Source organism: Pteropus alecto, unplaced genomic scaffold (assembly GCF_000325575.1).
Source record: "Pteropus alecto unplaced genomic scaffold, ASM32557v1 scaffold396, whole genome shotgun sequence".
Classification (NCBI taxonomy): domain Eukaryota; kingdom Metazoa; phylum Chordata; class Mammalia; order Chiroptera; family Pteropodidae; genus Pteropus; species Pteropus alecto.
Window position 1 is genome coordinate 166607 of NW_006438082.1, and position 5897 is coordinate 172503.

Sequence of the window (5897 nt, forward strand, 5' to 3'; positions counted from 1 at the left end):
TTCGGCCCCCCCCAGGCTTCCTGCCATTCCTTTCCTCTGTGCCTCCCTCTCGCTAGGGATGCAGGTGTTACGACGAGCTAGCAGGACAAGCGTAATCATGTTCATAAGCAAAGAGCTGGGCTCCAGGGAATGTCCTGTAGGCCTGGTGGGTCACCCCTCACAGTAGGGGCCAGTGCCCTGCAGGTGGGTCCAACACTCTGCCCAGAGTAGAGGCTGTGAGGCACCCAGGGGCTCCTTGGGCCCTGAGGCAAGAGTCCAGGGAGGTGAACAGGGCACACTCAGAAGGGCTTGTGGGTCATGGTTGGAAGGGAGGCCTCCACACCCAGAGCAGTTGGTCAAAGACTAATTACTTAGCTTCATTCTGCTATCAAGTATGTTGCCAACTATTAGATCAAGGGTCCCTAATCCCCAGCCCATGGACCAGTACCGATCCGTGGCCTGTTAAGAACCGGACCACACAGCAGGAGATAAGCAGCAGGTCAGCCTCCCCTCCTCAGCTCCACCTCAGTTCATCAGGCATTAGATTCTCATAGGAGCCCCGGTCCCTGATGCTAAAAGGTTGGGAACTGGTGGAGTAAATGATTAATAATAATAGGAAGAAGAAGGAGAATATGAATAAAATGTTGAGACTGATTAGGCTTTAAAAAATTCCCACAGCGACATCAAGATTACTCCCGTCAGCCGACAGTTCCCACGTACAGTTTCACGTACACTTTGTGCCATGCAGAGCGTCCTCCTCACAGAGCTCAGGACCCAGCTTCACTCACAGGAAGCCCCAGGGTGGCAAAGCTGCAGAGGGCTGAGATGGGCACATTGAGCTGCAGGTGGATGGGTGGACTTGGGGAGAGGGTCCAGTTAGACAGTGCGGGAAATGTGGGAGAGGAGCCAGGTTCCAGCTCAATCTTGGGTTGAGGAGGGGCAGTCAGCACAGGGATCTGTGGAGACACATTGTTCGTGAGGTCAGAGGAAGGGAGTGGGCAGGGTGGGGGCGTGGTTCCCCCCGTGGTCTGAGGCCCCTGGAGGAATACTTCTTGAGGGCTGGGAGCACCCCAAGAGTTGTGAGCGTGTGCATGCAGCTCAGAGGAGGGGTCTGAGCCAGAGGGCAAGCTGGGGCCGGAACACATGTGCATGCGCATGCACACACAGGGCAATGAAAGTCATGGGAACAGCTCACTTGGGGAGAGCAGTCCCGTGAAAGGAGAGGCCGCCAAGGAGTGGACCCTGATTGACACAGGGCTGGGGTGGGGGACATTTCCGAGCATTTATTGCCAGTCAGGTGCCTTCTAGATGTGGCAGGGCCCAGCTGGAGCCTAAGCTGAATCCACGGGTTGGCTTTAGACAAGCTGGGGCTTGTCAGAGGGGCAGCCAGCCAGGTGTCCGCAGGCCATGGCCAGGGATGGGGGCAGGGCACCTCAGAGGGACAACCCCTCCTCGAAGGGCCTGAAGGGCCAGTGGAAGTGCTGCTCTGAGAACTTGGGTGGTGGTGTTCATCCACCTCTGGTCCCCCACCCCGCCCCTGTGGTTTCCAGGCCCCTCCCCTGTGGACTTCGGGCTTTGGCCTCCAGTTTCAGGCTCCACTGTGGACACGTGGGGCAGGCCACCACCACCTGGGATGGCCGAGCCACTGAAAGGCCCTGGTGCCCACTGCAGACAGGCTGCCAGGGCAGGGTAGGAGCGCCTGGAGGCCGGAGCTGGCTTGGCAAGAGGAGTTGCACTCCAAGGACCACGTCCTTGTAGCCAGCCCCGAGCTTTTGGGAGACTCATCCCTGGCTTTCTAGAATCTCTGGGGTGGAATCTATCGAGGCCCAGCATCTGGGAGGCTCGAAGTGAGGTGTGCCGTGAGTGGGGCTCTGCGGCCAGGAGCTTCTCTGGGTCCAGGTCCCGACTGGTATGAGTTTCCTATGGTAGCCATAACAAAGGACCACAAGCATGTGACTCCAAACAGAGATGGATTCTTTCATACTTCCGGAGGTCACAAGTCCAAAATCAAGGTGTCATCAGGGCCATGCTACCTCTGAAGGCTCTAGGGGAGGGTCCTTCCTGCCCCTTCGAGCTTCTGGTGGCTCCAGGAGTCCCTTGACTTGTGGCTGCGTCATTCTAGTCTCTGCCCCCATCTTCACATGACCTCCTGCTATGTCTGAGTGTATCAAATTTCCTTCTGCCTCCCTCTTATAACGACACTTGTCGCTGCATTTAGGGCCCTCCCAGATAATTCAGAGATCTCCCCATCTCCCGATCCTTAAGTTAATCGCATTTGCAAAATCTCTACTTCCAAATAAGGTCCCAGTACAGTTCCAGGGGTCAGGACATGCACATCTCTCTGGAGGCATTTCAGCTTGCCACGGAGCTGCATGTGAACACTGACCTGGGAGGCCCCGGCACGCCGATGGCCCCCAAGGCCTTGGGGGAGGGGGTCTGTGATCTCAGCCAGAGAAAGAGTGGGCACACAAAGAAGAGAAGAGGCCCAGGGCCCAGCCAGAAGTTTCCCCACTTCAAGGCTGGGCTGAGGAATTGCTGTCCCTAGAGGAGGGTGTGATAGTCACGCCAAAAGTGGCAGGAGTGAAAGCAGGAAAGAGAAGAGGGGTGGCAGCTGTAGGCCCACAGAGAGGAGAGACCCGGCAACAGGCGGTGGCTGAGGATCTGGGAGTGGAGGAGAAGAGTGAGAGCTGAAGAGAGCTGGAGGCAGGAGACAAGAGAGGGAGAGTGGGCTCCTTCTGCAGGGAGTGTGGGGGGCAAGGGCTGAGGGCGGGCATCTTGTTCTTGGCTTTGATTATTAAGGTAAGCGTGCCTGGGTTGCGGGGGGAAACGATGGAGAGGCAGCCATTGACAATACAGAAGTAAGGGACAGGAAGGGCCAAGGGCACAGTGGGAACTAGGAATGAGACAGGAGGAAAATGACAGGGGAGGGTTCAGGGAAACAGGGAGGTCTGGGTCACTGGCCAAGCACCTTCTCCTGCCGCACCCCCAGCCCCAGCTATGGGCTGCCCCGGGGCTACTCCCTAAGCATTTCCAGTGCAGAAGAGCTCAATGTAAGGAAGAACTTTCTGAAGAAGCTCTCCCCACCCACCTCCGAACAGATGGAGAAACTAAGAGGGGCTGGCTAATGAGAAAGGACCACTAGTGACACATCAGAGTCCCAAGTCTGAGGACCAAGTGACAAAAAGTGGACCCTGCCCTCTCCTGCCCCATTGGCTGCTCGGGGACTGCTGTTTGCTAAGGACTAAGGACTTCGATATCTTGAAGGGCTGTGACTCTGTCCCTTCAGCCCTCCCGAAGGCCACGTACCTTGTTGTTTAGACAGATGACCTTGGCCTCGGTGGGCCTCATGACAGGGCCATGTGGCATGGCCAACTCTTGCCTGGGCTAGCTTTGGGCAGTGCCCTGAGCCAGGCGTAAGAGACACAGAGGTATCAGTGGATGATCACTGCCTCAAACTTTCTCCCCCTTTCATCAAGAGAGGGCCTGTACAAACACAGGGAGAGGGGGCCACATATAACTGCCCAACCAAGGCAGCTGGCTCAGGCCTCTGGCAGCAGGACGGACTTTGCATATTGATGGCAATACTGCTATGTAAACAGTAGCCATCAATAAAATGAAAATGCCCCCAGAGGCAATGGGAGACGGGGCCATTACCCCTTCTAGCCCATTAACTGCTTGGATCTCCGAGGGAGGCAGTGACACAGTCCCAAGGGAGCCTTTTCTCTTTACTTCAGCCACTTTCAGGCCTGCATGTGTGGGTCTGTCCCCTCCTCTCTCAGCACCCATTTCTTCCCCACTCCTGTCCCCCCAGAGCTGCCCTCTGCTAGAAGGCCGGCTGAGAAGTGAGGTGTTCACTATCAGCCAGGGTGCATCCCTGCCCAAGGAAGTAGCCTGCCCCTGCCTCCTCTGGCTCTGGAGCCAGGGCCCTCAGATCTAGGATGGAAAGATGTGCCCAAGGAGCCTGTCACACTGCGGGAAGCCAAGAAGGGGATCCGGCCTGAATCTGGCAGGGAGGGAAGGGACGCTGCAGGCTCTCAGGAGGTGCTCCCATCATTCGGAGCTCCACTTTCTTTATGTGGGGAACAGCGGTGGCCAGCACCCCATCTCCAGCTTCAAAACTGGCTCCAAGTGAGGTCTGATGCCCCTCCAAGTGTGTGGAGTGTCAAGAAGAGCAACTCCAAGGTGGCTGGCTCTCGTACGATGACGCGAGACTCCGCAGGCAGCACGGAGCTCATGATAAGGTGTTCAGGAAATTAGGGGCTGGCTTCGGCTTTTATCTTTCATATCTGGGCACAGCAGATCAGGAAGGCCAGGTCCTGGGGCTGCTATGGGACCAGAGATCCAAGGCCACGATGGCTGGACCACTGTGCGAGGGGCACCTCCCTCCCTGGCCTGCAGGCCAGCCAGCTCGCTTTCAAAGAGCAAACGTCCAGATTGGAATGGAAGCATGTGTGCAAGTGAGCGCGTGTAAATGGATGTGTGAGTGTGCATGAGAAAGAGAGCAAACAGCCTTGTGAGTCTGTGTGAGACTTATGAGTGAGCGTGTATAACAATGTGACTGTGGGTGCTTAACTGAGTGGGTATGAGTGTGAATATATGTAAACAACTGTGTAAGCGTGAATGTGGATGACTAGGTATGTGCGTAAATAAATGAGTGTGTACGAGTGTGCGTGAGTGTGAGAGCACATGACTGCGTACGACTAACTGGGCATTGTGTGTGAGTGAGCATGTGAATGTGCACGAGTGAGCCGTGTGAGTGCGATTCAGCATGTGTGAGTGAGCGTGTGTGCGCTTGTGCATGCCCATGTGTGAGCGAGCATGTGTGTGCACGTGCATGCCCATGCGTGAGTGTGTGTGTGAGTGAGCGTGTGCGTGCACGTGCATGTGTGAGTGTGTGTGCCCATGTGCATATGACCTCTGCTTGCACTGAGAGGTGCCGGATCTCAAAGGCTGTCCACGGAACCAGCTGCTTCCTACAGGAGGGACAGACTACAGGGAGGTGTGACAGTTTATCAGCCCAGGTAACAGACCTCCTGCAGTGCTTTCGCGTCTTTTCAGGTCTCTCTCACAGTGGTACCCCTTGCACTTCTGCCCTCTTCTTAAAGATGGTGGCAAAGGCCTGATGTGGGTTCGGAGGCACCCGCTGTCACTGGAGCTGGGGAGCTTGGGGCTCTAAAGAGGAGCGGCATAAGCCAACCAGCTCCCATCCGGTAGCTGGGCATCCATGGGCACACACTTGGGTCTCTGTTCGCTGACGTGCCTCTGTGCGTTTGTGGGTACGGTCTCAGCAATGGGGTCTGTCTGTCTGTCCCCACTGTGTCTACAAATGTCTGTGTCCCCGTGTGTCTGTCTCTGGTGCCTGTGTGCAGTGTCTCAGTGTCCTGCGTAATGGGGGTTTGTTTGATAACCTTTTGGGGTTACCGACTTTGAGAATCTATTGGAAGCTCCAGCTTCCCTTCGGAAAACGTGTTTGGATGTCGCTCTCAGCAGTTAGCAGGCAGTTTCAGGATGATCACCAACCCCCCAGGGGGCCCTTGGACTCCATGCTACAAATCGGCAACCCAGCTCCGTACCCCATTGGAGGGTCAGGGAGACGGACCCAGAGGGCGGGGGTCCCGAGAGGGAGCGGCAGCGCGGTGGCCCAGTCGCATGCTCATAGCTCTTTCTCTGCACTCCCAGGTGCCAGGGCCCCCAGTTTCCAGCCGCACCCACCCTACCTCAGCTAGCGCCCTCCTGGGGCACTGCTGGATTGGGAAGGGCGGGCACCCCGCACGTCCTGGGGGATAGAAGGGTGCGCACCGGACGCATGGCTCTGGAGCCCTGCGGCCCCCGCGCCGCGCGCCGCCCCCCGCGCCCGCTCCCTCCTCCTTCCTCCTCCTCCCCCCGCTCCCTCCCTCCTCTACCTCCTTCCCTCCCTC